Source organism: Sarcophilus harrisii, chromosome 2, assembly GCF_902635505.1.
Source record: "Sarcophilus harrisii chromosome 2, mSarHar1.11, whole genome shotgun sequence".
NCBI lineage: Eukaryota > Metazoa > Chordata > Mammalia > Dasyuromorphia > Dasyuridae > Sarcophilus > Sarcophilus harrisii.
The window spans coordinates 559,440,008-559,460,642 of record NC_045427.1 but is presented as its reverse complement, the minus strand read 5'-3'; the positions used below and the strand labels follow the sequence as shown (position 1 = coordinate 559,460,642).

Sequence of the window (20,635 nt, the reverse complement as noted above, 5' to 3'; positions counted from 1 at the left end):
AAGACCCAGGTCATCAAAAGAGTCTCCTGGATCACCATGTATTATAGAGTTGTGGTAGAAAGTGTGGAATGAAGACAAATTATTATTACATATCATTTTCTCTCCCTCTCCCCAATATAGTCCAGGAAAAAAGCCATCCTCTTGAGATCTATAAGAGTGGCAGAGAGGTGCTTGTAGCAGTGCCTTAATTTTAACTATTCAAGCCCAAATAGAGCTTTAAATGCTGCTAAGGGAAGTCTGGCTTAGAAGCAAAGTTCCATAAAATACTAGGTCAAGCAGATACTTTTAAGATCACCTAGCCAGGAGTTCTCATCCTGAGGTCCATGAAGTTTAAAAAAAAATTTTTTTTGATAACTGTATTTCAATATTTCCAATTCAATGTACTTTATTTTATGTTTTGAACACTTTTTTTTCCCTAAGGAGTCCATAGATTTCATGACACTTCCAAAGTCAATGAACACAAAAAGAAAGTGACTAAGTCTTTTTCTAATCTAACTTCATTTTATGGAAGAGGAAACTAAAGCAACCCAAAGAGGTAAATTAGTTTTTCGATGTCACAGGGTAAATTAGTGGTAAAGTTGGAACTAGAATCCAAGCTTTCTAGCTCCTAGGCCATGAACAGTTTCCATCAGATCTTACTGCCTTTTCCTCAGTTGATTGCTTAGGGGAAAAGGATGTTGGGTGGCTGGACGCACATACCCCCCACTCATCCCTAGATCCATTTTTGGCTCTGACATTCTTAAATTCCTGGGACTTCCCTCAGTAAGAACTATTTCTGCCACTCATTTCAGCCAGACTAGAGGAAGATATCCTTGACGGGAGATTATGGTGAGTCCCAAGCCTTCCAGGAGAGGAGTTAAAAGGCAGCCAGGCCATATCTATTGGCTGTATCTTAAATAAGACTCCCAACCCATGAGTCATCCCTTTACAAGTCTGTGAGCTCTGAATGGGAATACTGACACTTGCCCACACATACAACTCTACTTATACACACATAATCAAGTCAAGTCAACAAACATTTATTAAGCACCGAATACATGCCAGACATTGTACTAAACTGCTGGAAAGACAAAAACAAACAAACAAAAAAAGAAAATCTCTTTCTTTAAAGAATTTTCCTTTTGAGGAAAAGCAGCATGCCCAAAGATAAGTAAATGTAAAATATGAACAAAAAGAGGCAGTGTGGGACATTAGATAGAGAGCTGATCTAAAACCTACAAAAAAGTAGTTTTAAAACTGGCCTCTTACACTGTGCTAGTTTCTTAATTTCTCCCAGGGCTCTAAGCAACTCTATAAAAATAATAGACGTAAGAATTAAGAAAAATAAAAACTTATGGACCAGTCAGGCTTGATAGAGTTTATTCACCTCAGAGTTACCCCCAGGACAATAAAATTACAGATCCAGTTCCTATGCCAAATATAAAGGCTATAAAAAAAAGGAAGGGAGGAGGAAGGATGTTGGTAGATTTTTTTTTTAAAAATCATTTATTAAACACCTACTATGGGCCAGGCATAATGCTAAACACTTTATAAATATCTCATTTGAGTGTTGTCAACTGGGGAAGAGTTTTGGGGGCCTTCAATGAAACTTAGTGTTCCAAAAGGCTAAATGAATTAAGGAAGGAGAGTATTCTAGACAGGTGACTCCATAGGGAAAGATAGTTATGGATCAGTCTGTGAAATATTTTAAATACAAGATGGAAAAATGTATCTTATCCTTGAGGCCATGGGCAGCAACAAGCTTTTTCATCAGGGGAATGGGCTGTTAGATATATGCTTCAAGAATGTTCACTTTGGCAGTTGTGATTGGAGAGGGAAGTGACTAGAGCCAGAAAAACCAATTATCCCTACCCATACTCACACAACCCCATATACATACATTCTTCTTAACTCCCCATACACATTCACACACACCTGCTTTTATGCTTGGATTGAAACTCCCATTTTCATACACTCTGTAGCTTGAAAACATACACTCCACATCTATTTACCCTATAGACCCGAAGAATTATAATTCTAGGGCTGAGAGATAACTTAAAAGTCATGTAATCCAACCCTATCAATTTTAGAGATGAAGAAATAGAGGCCCAGGAAATTAGGTGGCTTCCTAACAGTAAGGGGCAGAGCTGGGGTTTGGATTAGGATCTCCAGAGGACGAGTTCTGGGCTCTGAATAAAGCTGCATAAAAATACAAACACACTCCCACTTCATTCACATACACACAACCCCTGTTTCTCACCAGAGCTGGATGAAGGAGGTGAACACAGCTGAAACCTGTCCCACCCAGCCAGCCATCTGAATTTAAGCCTCTGGGGATCAGACATTTTATGAGCTGAAGTAAATCTTCCCATCTCTTGCAGATCCTGCTAATTCTCCTTGAGTGAGAATGAAGAACTAGGTCCTTCAGAGGATTTTCAGATACTGAAAGAGAAGCCTGGAGGTATAGATGGGGCCCCTGGGGAATCTTTTGCTATAGCCCTAATATGTTCCTCTGAAGAGGTGTTAAGACTTCACACTTCCTGCTATTTACCCATCCACCCCAATGGGCTGCTCAGCGACTAGGACCCTTGTCTGGGGAGGAGGGAAAAGTGAAAGAGACAGAGACAGAGAGAAACAAAGAGAGAAAGGAAGGGAGAGAGAGGATGAGGGAGATGGAAGAGAGAGAGATGGAGAGGGGGAGGTATGGAGGGAGAAAGGAGAGAGTGAGCGGCCTGAGCCCAGGGGGACATGAGTAGAGAACTGCAAAGGAGGTTTTTCTCTCCAATCAGTAAGAGGCAGGAGAAGAGAAAGGCCTAGGTGGAAACCAAAACGGAAAGACAGGTTGAGACACAGAGGTAAGCAAGGGAAGAATAGAAGAAACAGGAAAGGAAAGAGGAGTTTTCTGGAGAGAATGAGGAGGAAAGACAGACACTTCAGAGAGACAGACTGAAGTGGGAATTGAGGAAGAGTGAGTTAGGGAAGAATGGTAGGCAGGGGCCAAAGAATCAAAGAATATTAGAGCTGGAAGGAACTTTTATCTAGTCCAACTTTCTCTGAGGGGCTATGGAGAGGGATAAAACCAAGAATGGATGACAATATGGTAATAATGGAAATGAAGCCAGAGATCTGAATTCAAGAACTACTTTCGTCATCTTAAGTAAGTCACTTTCCCTGTCTGCTTCAGTTTCCTCACCTATAAAATAGGGGCATTTGTACTATTTCAGATGGGATTCAGCACAAAATTTTACTTCAAATGGGATCAAATGATTATCTCAGTTAATAATCTTATTAACTCCTATGAGTTTGACTTTCATCTCTTTGAAAATGACCTCCAGATTATACAGTGAATAGAATGATGAAGCTGGATTCAGAAAGACTAGAATTCAAATTTGGTTTTATTTATTCATTGGAGAACAGGGAATGGATATATCAATAATAACTGGCATTTTTGTAGCATTTTTAAGTTTTCAAAGCACTTAGCAAATGTCTCATTTGTCCTTATTCCAAGTTTGCTACTCTAGGCGCTTTAAAAGGGAGCTTCCACTTGGGGACATCTCAGATGCTCCTGATTGAGCTCACTCCCAATGGGAGAGCTCCTTTACACTGTGTTATCTAGTCTATATTTCCTACCTATATCTTCTCTGACTTGGATAAATAGGTTTCTTGGCTAATTACTATGTGTGTTCATTGTGGAATTAATATTAGGTAGAAAAGGAGTCAAACCTTGAATATAAAACTTGAGGTTCTTTTCCCCCCCAAAAAAAATGACAAAGCAGAAGTTAGCTTTACCATGGGCAATTTATTTAATTGACTAAGCCTCAGTTTATAAGATAGGGATAACACCACCTACCTCCCAAGGTGTTTGTGGAGATAAAATGAGACATTTTTACAGTGCTTTGAAAACCTTAAAGTATTATATTAATGCTAGTAATTATGTGTGTATGCATAAATGTACAATACACACATGTGTATATAACATGTGTTATATAATAATATATAATATTATTATATAATAATATGTATATAATAATGTATATAATACATACATATGTATGCACATGAACACATAATATAACCCTATACCCATGTGTATTCCCATATATTTGTGCATGCATATATACACACATGTATATACACACAGAGAGAGACACATTCTTTATTCTCTCTTCTGAGCCTTAATCCTGCATCACTAACTAATTGCCTGTTGAATATTTCTAATTGGACATCCTGTAAACTCTCAAACTCAACATAACTAAAGCAGAATTGTCTTTCACCCTAAATCCTCTTCCCTTTCTCACTTTCCTCTTTTTGTCTAGGGTACCATCATCCTTCCACTTACCCAAGTTGATAATCTTAGAGTTAGACTATGGTTTCCTCACCTCTCATATCAATCAACTACCAGTTCTTGTTAATTTTACCTCCAAAAAATGTCTCACATTCATCTCTTTTTCTCCACTCATATGAGTACTAACTCAGTTCAGGTCTTCATCATTTCTTATTTGGATGTTTGCTTTGTTGTATTTCAGCCATGCCAAACTCTTTGTTTTGGGGGGGTTTTCTTGGCAGATACTGGAGTTGTTTGCCATTTCTTTTTCTTTTTTTTTTTTTTTTTTTTTTTTTTATTTAATAGCCTTTTATTTACAGGATATATACATGGGTAACTTTACAGCATTAACAATTGCCAAACCTCTTGTTCCAATTTTTCACCTCTTACCCCTCCCCTCCCCTAAATGCCATTTCTTTTTCTACCTCATTTTATAGATGAGGAAACTGAGGTGAACAGGGTTAGGTGACTTGCCCAGGGTCACACAGCAAGTAAATGTCTGAGGTCAGATTTGAACTCAGAACCTGATTCCAGGGCTGGCGCTCTATCTACTATACAGACCTATCTGCCCCTGGATGTTTGCAATCACTTTCAAATTGGTCTCAATAGTTCCATCCTCCAGTTCATCCTCTGCACAGTTGCCATAGTGGTATTTCTAAACATAGTCTGACTGTGTCATTCCCAGGCTCAGAAAAATAGTAAAAGCTCCCTCTTTTCTCAAGGATAACATGCAAACTCCTCTGTCTGGTCTTCAAAGCTCTTCATAAGCTGGCTCCAACTGGAATGTCAGGTTTATACATAATACTTTCCATACAGTCTCCATTCTAATACAACTGGGCTATTTATACCCATCTCCCACCTCTGTGTCTTTGCACAGGTGGTTGTCCACACCTGAAATGCCCTCCTCAACACCTCCTCATCTTATAATTCTTACCTTCCTTCAATGTTGCCACCTTCTACATAAAATATATCCCATTCCCACCTGCACCTGTTAGTGCCCTCCTCCCACTCCCCCAAAATCATTCTGCATCACATTTTTATATATCTATTTACTAGTTATTCGACCTTGGGCAATTCACTGACACTCTGCCTCAATTTCCTTATCTATAAAATGAGATAATTATCTACCCACAGGGTTGTTATGAGGAACTGAAAAAATTATATATATATATATATATGCAAACTTTTAAGTGCTATATAACTGATACCTATTATCAAATTTGCAGTCACCTATCAATGTAAACATTGTTTCCCTCTCAAAGCTCTGTGAGATCAGGAAATGTTTTCTTTTTATCTTTGTATCTTCACCACCAACCTAGCATTTATATAGCACTTAAATATATATACACACACACACACACACACACACACACACATGCTGTGTATATATATATGTACGTTATGTTTATATCCATATCACAGTCTCCTCAGGACCTAAGAAAGCTTTAAGACTTTGTCCTCAGAAAGGACCTGAAACAAGTTTAAAGAAACAGATTCAAGAGGAAGGTAAGTTTCTGTGGGACTTAGGAATGACAAGAAGGGTAAGATAGGTAAAGTAGAAAGATTAAAATAGAAGGTATCAGAGTTTGGTGTAATAGATACACTTTTAGGTTATAAGTCAGGAGAGGAAGACCTGAGTTCAAATACATCCCCAGGTACTCACTAACAATGTAATCTGGGGAAGTCACATAATGTTAAGTCTATCTCAGTTTCCTTATCTGTAAAATGGGGATAATAATAATAGCATTGACCGCCCAAGATTACTGTGAAGATCAAATAAAATATCTGGGTTTGTTTCTCTCTTTTTACTAATTTTTATTTTTCTCAATTACATGTAAAAAAAATTTTAACATTCATTCTTTTCTAAATATTGAAATGAGATGATTCAAGGCAATTTCAATAGACATGATAGAAAGAGTCATCTACATTGAGAGAACCATGGATATTGAATGAGGATCAAAGCATATTCTTTTCACCTTTTTTTGTTGTTGTTATTTACTTGTTTTTTTTTTCTTTCTTATTTTTTCCCTTTTAATCTGATTATTCTTACACAGCTTGATGAATATAGAAATACGTTTAAAAGAATTGCACATGTTTAACCTATATCTTGTTTGCTATCTAGGGGAGGAGTGAGGGAGAAAATTTTGAAAGACAAGATTTTGCAAAGGTAAATGTTTAAAAAAACCTGTCTTTGCATGTATTAGAAAAATTAAAATTAAAATTTTTTAAAATGTTGAATTCCAAGTTCTCTCCATTCCTTTCCTCTCCCCAAGCTGAGATGGCAAGCAATTTGATATAAATTATACATGTGCAGTTGTATAAAACATATTTCCATATTAGTCTTCTTGTGACAGAAAACACAGACCAAAAATTAAATTTCATAAAAAAGTAAAGATTTTGAGAAATAGTATGCTTTCATCTGCATTCAATCCCCATCAGTTCTTTCTTTAGAAGTGGATGGCATTTTTCTTGAGTCTTTTGGAATTGTCATTCACAGTTGTTCATTGTACAATATTGCTGTCATTATGTACAATAAATCCTTGTTCTACTCACTTCAGTTGCATCAGTTCATGCAAATTTTCTCAGTTTTTTTTTAAATCATCCTGCTCATCATTTCTTATTGCACAATAGTATCCCATCATAATTATAATATACCACAACTTGCATAGCCATTCCCCAATTGATGGGCATGCCCTCAATGTCCAAATCTTTGCCACCACAAAAAGAACTGCTATAAATACTTTTGTCCAAATAAGTCTTTTTTCTTTTAGTGGTATTTTTGGTTCAAAGAGTATACAGAGACACATGAGAAATTTATAAAATGCTTTGCAAACCTTGAAGCACTTCATAAATGTCAGCTTTTATTACTCTGCCACTAATTCATTGTGACCTTTGAGTCATTTCTCTCTGGACCTTAGTTTCCCAATTTATAAAATGAAAGGCTTAGATTAGTTGATTCTGAGGGCTCTTCTAGCTTTAACATTATAACTCATGATAGTTGGAGGTAAGGGAGAAGCTAGAGTGGTTTGCTATTTCCTCCTCCTCCTACTAATTTTACAGATGAGGAAACTGAGACAAGCAGGGTTAAGCAACTTTCCCAGGGTCACCCAGCTAGTAAGTTCTGAAACTAGATCTGAACTCAGGCCTTCCTGACTCCAGACCAATGCTTTATTCATTGTTCCATCCACTGCTATACATCTCAAAAAAAAAAAAAAAAAAGCCAACTTTTGTATATGGGTTTCAAAATAAATAATGGCAAACCTAAAGTTTTAAATTCAGTTTCTATAACTCCAGAGTCCTTGTTCTGATGAGGTCCTGGTAACTAGGTAGAATTGACAGAGAAAGTACTGAGGAAGCCTAAAGTACTGATAAGATTATAATACTCCCAGAAGCAAATAGGGAAGGGCACTGATGGGGATCAGCTCAGCCCTATAGCTGAGGTCTTGGGAAACCTTATCCAATCAGAAAACCAAATTATGATGTCAAACCCCCAAGGCTAAATTTCCCTTATAAATCTATCCATGGCCTATGCCATCTTTGCTGAATCTATTTTAGGTTAGCCAGTGTCCTGCCTCATGGTGTCATTCTCCAGTTAACTAACTCTACAGGGTACTAAACTCTCCTATAGATTTAGCTTGCCAGTCAATGGTGTATTCCCACTTCCTGGCATATTCTCTTTCTCCTGGTTAATTGTGAATTCCCTTGGGGAACTTGTCTTTTCCCTTGTTAATTGTTAAAACCCCATTCTTCACTAATTATATGCTCTCCCAAATCTATTTCATCTTTACCACTCTTGGTACTTATTTTACCTCTTTCTTTTATCTGTAACCTTTTCTCACAAATAAATGTACCTTTTGACATAGAGAAAGCCACTCTGCATTCTTCACATGTGAATCACTACCAAACCTCATCATTTGGTTCCAAACCCTAACATTTGGTGCCAGACCTTAATCTCATTTAAATTCATTAAAACATGAATTGCACTAGATCTTCAAGACCTCCTTTAAAATTAGGTACAGTAAGTAGCTAGGTAACTGGCTCTGAAAACTTATGTGACTCAGGGCAAATCAGTTAACCTCGATTGCCTCCAAAAAATAAAAAAAGAAAAAGTAGATGGAACAAGCATATGTTATTCTCATTTTACAAATTGAGAGTAGAAAAGTCTCTTACCTTTTGAAAACTTTCAGAAGAGAATTCGGGAGAATTTTCCTCCCCTTCATCACTTCACTCTACCACTAAACCTCATGTAAGGGTAGTTTGTTGTATACAGATCTGGGAAGGTTAGGAAAATCAAAGTCCTTATACAAAGAAACATGGAGCTCATCAAGAGCAAGCTAGGGAACATACTTTCAATATTAAAGGCACCACCATGGGAAGATGGTTGGAAACAGGTTAGATGTACTGGGCCCTCAGGTGGAATTAACACTCTGCTGGACCCTGGAAAAATAAGGTATCTTCTCCCAAACTAATAGTCTTGTAGTGCTTTTCTAGGCCTTTTCTGGGTTTTTTCTGTAGGTAAAGAGCCTGAATCTGGGGACTGGCACTGATTCATACTAATTGAGAAAAGACTCCTGAGGATTTGGGGGCTCATCGCTATTCAGATTCCCTTGATGTGGGGAAAGAGGTTTGGGGCAGCTGCCCCTGGTTTTATTCTGCTCTGGTGACTCAGGGATTTTTGAGTTTCCCTGGGCTATTTCTAGGGGAATAGGAAGGTTGTTTTTTGTTGTTGTTGTTGTTGTTTTTTTGGGGGGGAGATCACTACAACTGCCCTGGAGGCAGCAGGATGGACTAGATTGACTATAATGATTACAATTCACATTCATATACTTTGTCTTACAAATGCTTTCCTCAAAATAACTCTATGCACTGGAGCACTGCAAGAATAATGAAGTTAAATAACTCCATGTTTGTCACAGAATAAGCAGAAAAGCTGGGACTCTAACTTGGTGGTGTTGGGTTTTTTTTTCCCCCATTCTACTTTTCTAACATGAGACCTTAGGAATTAGATTTCTTTCTTAAGGACTATTCCTTAAACCTATATCACTCTGACTCTCATTGATTGGTGAGTCCATTTGTTTTCAATCCAAGACTCACTTGGTCATCGTTTTAATGGCTCAGACTAAGTGTAAATAGCAATTGTTTCCATTTGGGGCAGAAGCTCAGAGGATCTTCCCTCCAGATTAGAGGCTGGTAGAGGGTTTGGGGGTTGTTTTTTGAGTAATAAATGAGGCCATTCTTTACTTCTTTTCTTACTCTTAATCACCAAAGGGATGTTGCCTCAATTAAACTAAATTCTGGGAAGGATCTTGGCTTTAAAGCCAAGATTTCCCACTGCCCCCAGGGTCATTTCCAGTCTTCCTGATCTATATCTTGCCATTGGACTTGGATGGTTTTGGAGGAGAGAATGAGGCTGGTGACTTTGCACAGCCCTCCCTCACTTAAATCCAATTCACTTGCAAGTCATGGCATTAACTTCCTAATGTGGTCCTCTTCAATAATGAAGGACAAATAATAAACTTTCTAGCTTTAGCAGTTCCTTCCCCACCCCTCTGAGAAGTGAGAGGTTCTTTGCCAGAGCCTGGAGGAGGCAGAAATGAAGTCACAATCCTGGTGATTTCCAAGACTATTTATAGCCAGAGGTAGTGCTGCAGCACCTGTTACTGTAGCAACCCACAGCTGGTGATGGATGCAGCAGAGCATGTTCAGAATCTAAGGATGCTGCATGTGAGCTTGGATGTGGGGGAGTGTGTGTGAATGTGTGTGTGTGTGTGTGTGTGTGTGTGTGTGTGTGTGTGTACTTGAGCTGGAGGTGCCAGTGGCCTCCAATAGAAGCTTGCTCCACTGCATGTTTCACATCATCAGAAGAGGGAGCTGTTAGCACATTAAGGAGTCTTTTTAAACATTTTTTTTCCAAATTTCATTTATTTCATTTTTAGTTTAAAAAATAAAATAAGCGTTTCCATAACATAGGAGAATAAAAAAAAATGATTGCACATGGAACTGCAAATCTATTGTGCACAGCTTGATATTCTTTTAATAAATAAATATAATAAAGTTATCATGTAAATTTGTTTTCCTTTTTTCTTCCTTACCCTACTCTACCTCTAGAAATGATCTTTCTCTCTATTGGCAGAGAGAAAACTCACATGTTTCATCTCCCCAGGGCTAATTCTTTCCCCACTCACTCATTCTCTTGTCTCCTAAATTCGCCTCACTCTTTTTCCTTCATTTTTTTCTTTTCCTTCCTTCCCTCTTCTTCCTTCTCTCCACCTTCTCCCTTTTTACTTCTGCTTTTCTCCTTCCCTTTCTCTTTCCTCTTCATTCTTTTTGTCACACTGAACTAGGATGGTGACAATAGGTAGAAATAAAGAGAATAAGATAGATCAGTAAGTATGATGCTTTAAGGTTTTAAAAGAGCTTATGTTTTGTTCCTTTGATTAAAAGATATTTTTTCCCCTGATGAGGCAATTGGGGTTAAGTGACTTGCCCAGAGTTATGCAGCTAGGAAGAATTAAGCTGTCTGAGGCCAGATTTGAACTCGAGTTCCCTGACTTCAGGACTGATTCTCTATCCACTGTACTACCTAGCTGTCCCAATTAAAAGACATTTTAACGGTAGTCTTCATAGAACTTGATAGGAGATTGGATGTTACAGGAGTACAAACCAAGGATGTTAATACCACTGAGGGCAATAGAGTGTTAAGCACCTTGAAGGCGGTAACTTTTTCCACTTTTTCTTTTTAAAAAAAAAATTTATTTTTTTTCCAATTACATGTAAAGATAACTTTTAACATTCATTTGAAATTTTGAGTTCAAAATGCTCTCCTTCCCTCTCCTCCTCTCCCTAAGACAGTAAACAATTGGTTATATATGTGCAATATGTAAAATCTATTTCCATATTAATCATGCTGTTTCACTTTCTCTTTATATCACTTGTGCTTTAGATAGATCCTTGCAAATAGGATATATTTTTAAAATCTCATTAGGTTCCATTGAAATAATAGGAGAGTAAAAATAGTAACACGTAAACAGGTTTGAGATGTTTGTTTGGGATTCAACAATTCAATTTATTTTTTTTAATTATAGCTTTTTATTTTCAAAATATTTAAGTGGATAATTTTTGACATTCATCCCTACAAAACCCTGTGTTCTAATTCCCCCCTCCCTACTCCCCCAATCAGCAAGTAATCCAATATATGTTAAACATGTGCAATTCCTCTATTCATGTTCCCACAAATATCATGCTGCACAAGAAAAATCAGATCCCAAAGGAAAAAAAATGAAAAAGAAAACAAAATGCAAGCAAACAACAACAAAAAGAGTGAAAATACTATATTGTGGTCCAAATTCATTTCCCACTGTCCTCTCTCTGGGTGCACATGGCTTTCTTCATCACAAGATCTCAACAATTTAATTTAATAAGCATTTTTTAAAATTCAACTTTATTTTATTTTCAAAGTTGCATTTCTCTTATTATTATTATTCCTGCCTTAATTGAAAAGAAGGAATAAAACATTATGAACATTTAACAAACCATTTATTAAAAAAAAAATCTTGCATGTGGCCAACATATATTATACATTTTTATCTATATACTATGTATATACATATACATGTATATATTACATATTATACTGTAGCAGGAACTGAGAATACAAATGGAAAAATTTAAATAATCTCTGCCTCAGGGAATTTACAGACTACTGGGAAAAAGAAACAATACATACATTTGTAACTCACCTTTCAAGATCAGCAATCCTAGAAGGCACAGCAACAAATATTTTAGGAGAATTTTAGAAGTTGTAAATGTTGTATATGGTTGAGATTGATATTTGGAAAATTCTGTGAAAAGGAAGAAGTCCTGAGTTCAAGAGGGATAAGTGTTCTCTGTGTGAAAATATGTGGAAGGATTTGTTTCTTCCCCAAGTACCTACATCCAGAACCATGATAATTGATATTGACCAAAAATGCTATTAGCATTGTGTATGTGGTATCATGAATTGCATACAGTTGGCTGAAACAACCCTACACATAAACTATTCCTTGCCCAAAAACTCATACTCTTACACATACACACCAAAGGGAGGATATCAATGAATTACCTCCTCTCCATTATCTCAAGAAGTTCTTCCTGTTGTCTGCAGTTAGACAAAGCCCTGCCTAATGACATTTTTATTGTGCTTTCCAGCTTCTATACCCATTTAGCAATTTGTTCACTTTCCCCTTTTATGTTCTATTTCTAGGAAAATCCTAGAAAATAAACTAAAAAAAAAAACTACTTGAAATTATTAACAACTTTAGCAAAGTTGCAGGACACATGCTAGATGTTTCATTTTCCTTGACGCATCAAAATTATTTTTAGCACCCTAGTCTTGGTTACATGGTTATTTGGGGAACATTGAAGATTGGGGGAATCTTAGAAAAATAAATTTAACAGGCTATCAATTAACTTAAGAAAAAATCCCTTGGATGAGATAAATTCACAAGCAAATCATACCAAGCATTTAAAAAAATAATCCCAGTACTATATAAATAAATTAGAATACATATGTATATATATATATATATATATATGTGTGTGTGTGTGTGTGTGTGTGTGTGTGTGTGTGTGTGTGTATACATACACTATTTGGGAAAGTAGATGAAAGGGAAATCCTACTTAATTCCTTTTACGACACAAATATGGTACTGATATCTAAATTAGGATGAGCCAAAGCAGAGAAAATTATAGACCAATTTCCTTAATGAATATTTGCATCCCCAAAAAAAATATGCCAGCAAAGAGATTACAGCAATATATCCACACAAATTATACACTATGGCCAGGTTGTTTCAGGGGTTGTTCAGCAGGGTTGTTTCAGTGTTAGAAAAACTAATTGACTATATCAGAAACAAAACCAACAGAAATATGATTCTCTCAATAGATGGAGAAAAAGTCTTTAATAAAATACAGCACCCATCCCAAGGAAAAAAACATTAGAATAGGAATAAATGGAGCTTAAAGTAATAAGTAATATTTATCTAAAACCATCAATAAACATTAACTGTAATTGGAATAAGTTAGAAGCCTTCCCAGGACAATAAAGGGTGAATCAAGGATACCCAATCTCTATTATTTAATATTAAAGTAACAATAATATAATAATTAATACTAGAAATGTTAACTATTGCAATAAGAGGGAAAAAAAGAAAGAAATTAGATAAGCAATGAGGAAACAAAACTATGATGATACTATGTTTCACTTAGAAAATCCTAGAAAATAAACTAAAAAAAAAACTACTTGAAATTATTAACAACTTTAGCAAAGTTGCAGGATACAAAAATAAACCTACATAAATCATTGAAATTTCTATATATTACCAACAAAGTCCAGCAGCAAGAAATAAAGAATTCCATTTAAAATAATTGTAGACAATATAAAATACTTAGGAATCTACCTGTCAAAACAAACACAGGAACTATATGAACACAACTACAAAATTTTCATACAAATAAAATCAGTTCTAAACAATTGGAAAAAATTAATTGTTCATGCGTAGATGAACAATAAGTCAAAATAATGAAAATGACAATTCTATCTAAATGAATCTATTTAATCAGTTCCATACCAAAAAAATATTTTTTAGAGCTAGAAAAAAATAATAAAAATTCTTCTGAAAGAATAAAATCTCAAAGATATCAAGGGAATCAATGAAAAAATGGGAAAGAAGGTGGTCTAGCAGTATGAGCTCTCAATCTGTATTATAAAGTAGTAATTATCAAAACAATCTGGTACTGGTTAAGAAACAGAGTGGTAGATGAGTGAAATAGATTAAATACAATTTACATTATAGTAAATGTCCATTATGTTTTAGTATATGATAAACCCAAATATCCAAGCTTTTAGGGAAAAAAACAACTGGGAAAATCAGAAAACAGTATGGCAGACACTAGGTATAGGCCAATATCTCACACTGTGTAGCAAGATAAGATCTAAATGGATACATGGTTTACACATAAGGGGTGAAACCATAAGTAAATTAAAAGAGCATGGAATAGTTTATCTGTCAGATTTAAAGATAAGGGAAGAATTTAGACCATAACAGAGAACATTATAAAATGTAAAATAGATCATCTTGGTTATATAAAATTCAAAGGGGATTGCATAAACAAACCAATACAACCAAAATTATAAGAAAAGCAGAAAACTGGGAGGGAGATGACTTGCAACAAGTATCTCTGATAAAGACTCTGTTTATAAAATATATAGAGAATGGAATCAAAATTATAAAAAATATAAGTCTTTCCCCAATTGATAAGTGGTCAAATGATATGAACAGAGTTTTCAGACAAGGAATCAAAGCTATTTATAGTCATATGGAAAAAATGCTCTAAATCACTATTGATTAAAGAAATGCACATTAAAACAACTCTGAGGTACCACCTCAAACCTATCAGGTTGGCTAAAAAGACAAAAAAAAAAAAAGAAAATATTGGATTTTGGAGGTAGGGTGGGAAAACTAGATCACTAATGCATTGTTGGTGGAGTTATGAATTGATCCAACCATTCTGAAGAGCAATTTGGAACTATGTCCAAAGAGCTATAAAACTGTTTATTTTCTCTGACCCAGCTATACTACTGCTAAGTCTATATATTAAAGACAAGTCAAAAAAGAGGGAAAGGACCTATCTGTACAAAAATATTTATAGAAGCTCTTTTTGTGGTACTTAAGAATTGAAAAACGAAGTGATGCCCATCAACTGGGGAATGCTAGACAAACTGTGGTATATGATTGTGATAGAATGTTATTGTGCTATAAGAATTGACAAATGGGATGATTTCAGGAAAATGTGGTGCATAGTGAAGTGAACAAAATGTTGTACACCATAACAGCAATATTATTTGAAAAATTGTGAATGCCTTAGCTATTCTCAACAATATAATGATCCAAGACAATCCCAAAGGACTAATGATAAACATATTATCTACCTTCAGAAGACAAATTGCTTTTGGTTGATTACAGACTAAAACATGCTGCTTTTTACTTTATTTCATTTTTTCGTTTATTAGAGTCTTCTTGTGCAAAATGCCTAATATGGAAATGTTTTACATGATCAGACATCTATAACCAATACCTGATCACTTGCTGTCTCAGGCACTAGAGAGAGGAGGGAGCATGGGAAAGGGATGGAATTTGGAACTCAAAACTTTAAATAAAAAGGTTTTTAAAAATAGGGAGGATTAATGAAATTAATTAATTCATTAATGAATGAATGAAAAATGCAAATAAAAGTGGCCTCGCTGTACCAGACCTAAAACCTTATTATAAAGCAGCAGTCATCAAAACCATGTGCAAAAATGTTTGTGGCAGCCCTTTTTGTAGTGGCAAGAAACCTGAAACTGAATGGATGCCCATCAGTTGGGGAAAGGCTGAGTAAGTTATGACATATGAATGTTATGGAATATTGTTGCTCTATAAGAAACTATCAGCAGGATGATTTCAGAGAGATCTAAAGAGACTTACATGAACTGATCCTAAGTGAAGTAAGTAGAACCAAGAGAACATTGTATATGGCAACAATAAGATTATACAATGATCAATTCTGACAGATGTGGCTCTTTTTAACAATGAGGTGATCTAGGCCAGTTCCAATGAGCTTGTGATAAGAAAAGCCATTTGTACCCAGAGAGAGGACTGTGGGGACAGAGTGTAGATCACAATATAGTATTTTCACTTTTGTTGTTGTTTGTTTGCATTTTGTTTTCTTTTTTGATCCGATTTTTCTTGTGCAGCATGATAATTGTGGAAATATGTACAGAAGAATTGCACATGTTGAACATACATTGGATTACTTGCCATCTTAGAGGGGGAGGAGGTGGGAAGAGAAGGAAAAAAATTGGAACACAAAGTTTTGCAAATGAATATTGAAAACTATCTACGCATGTGTTTTAAAAATAAAAAGTTTTATAAAACAATTTTTTTTAAAAGGAGGAGGGAGAGTTAGTCTAGAATGAACATAATAAATTCACTCAGTACCTCTGAGGCTGAAGTGGTCAAGAGAACAATGGCTATTGTATTCGTATCTACTGAATTTTAAGCCAGCAAAAATAGTAAACCAAGAAGGTAAATAAAGACTAGAGAGAGTGTTATGTTTAAACCTTCATTCATTCTCCACTAGGCACAAGAACATAGTAGCAAGAACTAATGCAGACAAGATTAGAAGGGAAGCAATAAACTGGGAAAATATTTTTACAGTCAAAGGTTCTGATAAAGGCCTCATTTCCAAAATATATAGAGAATTAACTCTAATTTATAAAAATCAAGCCATTCTCCAATTGAAAATGGTCAAAGGATATGAACAGACAATTCTCAGATGAAGAAATTGAAACTATTTCTAGTCATATGAAAAGATGCTCCAAGTCATTATTAATCAGAGAAATGCAAATTAAGACAACTCTAAGATACACTACACACCTGTCAGATTGGCTAAGATGACAGGAAAAAATAATGATGATTGTTGGAGGGATGTGGGAAAACTGGGACATTGATTCATTGTTGGTGGAGTTGTGAACGAATCCAACCATTTTGGAGAGTAGTTTGGATCTATGCTCAAAAGTTATCAAACTGTGCATACCCTTTGATCCAGCAGTGTTACTACTGGGATTATATCCCAAAGAGATTATAAAGAAGGGAAAGGGACCTGTATGTGCACGAATGTTTGTGGCAGCCCTTTTGTAGTGGCTAGAAACTGGAAACTGAATGGATGTCCATCAGTTGGAGAATGGCTGAATAAATTGTGGTATATGAAAATTATGGAATATTACTGTTCTGTAAGAAATGACCAACAGGATGATTTCAGAAAGGCCTGGAGAGACTTACATGAACTGATGCTGAGTGAAATGAGCAGGACCAGGAGATCATTATATACTTCTACAACAATACTAGATGATGACCAGTTCTGATGGATCAGGCCATCCTCAGCAACGAGATCAACCAAATCATTTCTAATGGAGCAGTAATGAACTGAACTAGCTATACCCAGAAAAAGAACTCTGGGAGATGACTAAAACCATTACATTGAATTCTAATCCCTATAGTTATGCACACCTGCATTTTTGATTTCCTTCAAGCTAATTGTACAATAATTCAGAGTCTGATTCTTTTTGTACAGCAAAATAATGTTTTGGTCATGTATACTTATTGTGTATCTAAGTTATATTTTAATATATTTTAACATCTACTGGTCATCCTGACATTTAGGGAGGGGTGGGGGTAAGAGGTGAAAAATTGGAACAAGAGGTTTGGCAATTGTTAATGCTGTAAAGTTACCTATGTATATATCCTGTAAATAAAAGGCTATAAAAAAAAAAAAAAAAAAAAAAAAAAAAAAAAAAAAAAAGAACATAGTAGCAAGAATGAAAGAAAGGAAGCCAGGGGAGAGATGCACAGCCTGTCCTTGCCCTCAATCTTTGTACACTGGCATAGAATCTGTGTCCACTATAAAGGAGCCACATACAACTCATTATATAAAGAGCATCCCATAGATGAGTGAACACAAAATATATACAAATGTTATCACTTCAACCTAAATCTGAAGTGTTTTCTGATGGATAGCCTTGTGGTCTATTATTCATATTATTTACTCAGAGAGAAAAATTATTCCTGATTGACTGAGAGATCACCAAACCTGAAAAAAAAAAAAAAAGGCTATATCTATATAAGAGAGGAAGGGACTTTTTTAGATTCAGAGAAGTTAATGGGAGAGGCAGCAGAGAAAGAGTTTAGAAGGCAAGCATAGATTTTTGAACAGTGGACCAGAAATCTGTCTGGAGCTGAAGACATATAAGAAGTCAAATTTTAACATGTCCCTTGAATTCTAGCACCCATAACCCCAGAAAATGTTAAACCCCAAGAGAGTTATATTCCTAAGTACCACTATTTGAAGTATGATAAGTATAATTCTAACCCAATATTCCTCTATGTTCTCCTACTATTTGGGTGGAAATAGCTTTTTCCAATTAGCTATGTGGCTAGTATAGGATATATCTTTAAAACTACCAATTGGGCTGGGGGATTCTCTTCTCTCTCTCTTTTTCTCTCTCTCTGTCTGTCTCTGTGTCTCTCTCTCCTCTTCTCTTTCTCTTCTCTCTCCTTTTTCTTTCTCTCCTCTATCTTCTTTCTTTCTCTGTTTCTTTTTTTTCTCTCTCTCTCTGTCTCTCCTTTTTTCTCTTTCTCCTCTCACACTCTCACTCTTTCTTACTCTCTCTCTCTCTCCGTTTTTGTCTGGGTCTCTCACATACACACATACACTCTCACTCTGTCTCTCTCTCCCCTCTCCCTCGCTCTCTCCATCTTTCTGTCTCCGTTTCTGTGTGTATGTATCTGTTTTTCCCCTCACTCCCCCATTGCATTCAAGGCAGTGATGGTTCTGTTTATCCACAGCACAGGTACCATGAATTGAACTGGAAGTAGGGAAGGGAAAGGCCAGTAAGACTTTCTCTATCCAATGTCACATTATCTCATTATATTAGGATTCAGTCAATGATTTTTTCCATCATGTCCAGCTCTTTTGGGGTTTTCCTGGCCAAGATATTGAGTGTTCTGCCATTTCTTTCTCATTTTTCAGATGAGGAAATTTTGGCAAAAAGGGTTAAGGTAACATTTGAACTCAGGAAGATGAATCTTCCTGACTCCGGGCTTTGCATGCTCCTGCATCACCTGGCTGCCATCAATATTTGCATACCATGTTTCCCCTTTTTCCTACATACAGTTTTCCCTAAGCCATGAGCAACTACTTTGTTTCCATTTCTTAACTCTTCTTAACTGCTTCTATGAAGCAGAACCAAAAAAGCAATATTCAGATTATAATAATGTAAATGAAATTATTATTAAAAGGCAGTTGAACTCTGAGTAATGGAAAAAATTGAAAGTCCCAGAAAAAAGATAATGAAACTTGCCTTTCTCTCTTTAGCAGAAGTGAGGGACTATCATGACAGTATATCATATACATTATCAGTGTCTAGTGGATGTTTTGCTTAATCAGTTTTGTCAAGAGGAATGTTTTTAATCTGAAGTGGAATTCAAAAAATAATTACTGGCAAGAAAACGCTTTTACAGAGAAGGGGGAAAGGGAGTGGAGGGAGGAGGGAGTGAACCTTTCATCAGAGTTGACTCAAAGAGGGAATAACATGCACATTCATTTGGATATAAATCTATCTTACCCTGCAGAAAAATAGGAGGGTAATGGGATAAGAGAAGGTGGAAGGGTGATAGAAAGGAAGGCATATTAGGAGAGGTTGTAGTCAGAAGCAAATTATGTTTGAGGAGGGGCAGAGTAAAAGGAGAGAGGATGGGGAAAATGCAGTTAATAATTATTGTGAAAAGAATTTTGAAGCAAGTCTCATTTCTCAAATATATAAGGAACTGAGTCAAATTTATTTAAAAAAAAAATAAGAGCCATTCTCCAAATGATAAATGATCAAAAGATTTGAACAGTTTTCAGATGAAGCAATCTATTTATAGCCATATGAAAAATCATTCTAACTCAATAGTGATTGGAGAAATGCAAAGTAAAACAATTCTGAGATACTACTTCATACTTATTAGATTGGCTCACAGATCAGAAAAAGAAAATCTCAAATGCTGGAGGGAATGTGGAGGGGGGGAAATGAGACATTAATGGAAAAATAATTGCAATGTAAAGACAAAAGGCATCAATAAAACTCTTTTTGAAAAGTCATAGAGCTTATCAGTAATCTACAAACCTTTAGCCTCTTTCATTTCTTAATACTAAACCATATTTTCCACCATGTCTACATTTGTACTGAATTCATCAATTATCTGCTGACATGAAGATAGGGTTTGAAGAAAGAGTTTGAAAGATCTTGCCATATTCTTCATTGCAATAATTAACCATGAATGATGAACATGTTACCTTCCTCTTAATAGAGAACCAGATAAGCTCAAGGTGCAGAAGGATATGTATATTTTTAGACATGGCAAGTATGTGGATTTGTTTTGCTTAACAATGCTTATTTCTGACAAGAACTGTGTTTTTCTTTTTCTTTTTTATTTAGGCAGAGTTTGGGGAGGGTGAGAGAGTAATCTATAATAGGAAGAAAAGGAGGAGAAGGAGAAAGAGGAGGAGGAAGAGGAGGAGGAGGAAGAGGAGGAAGAAAAGATTCCTGAAGCATTTTTGTTTTGTTTTGTTTTAAGGTAATTAGGATTAAGTTACTTGCCCATGGTCATACAACTACTAATTGTCTGGGGCCAAATTTGAACTCAGGTCCTCTTACCTCCAGGCCCAGTACCCTATTCCTAGTATGACATAGCTTGAAGCATTTTTTTTTTA

The 20,635-nt window shown here is 35.8% G+C and overlaps 1 long non-coding RNA gene across 1 annotated transcript; it reads left to right on the top strand.

Moving 5' to 3' along the window:
* The first annotated feature begins 374 nt into the window (after positions 1-374).
* On the top strand, positions 375-20,428 carry LOC116421885. The gene is made up of 3 exons (XR_004232470.1): positions 375-535; positions 2,361-2,440; positions 20,361-20,428. It is a non-coding gene; the product is annotated as an uncharacterized LOC116421885 (long non-coding RNA).
* Positions 20,429-20,635: the final 207 nt, after the last annotated feature.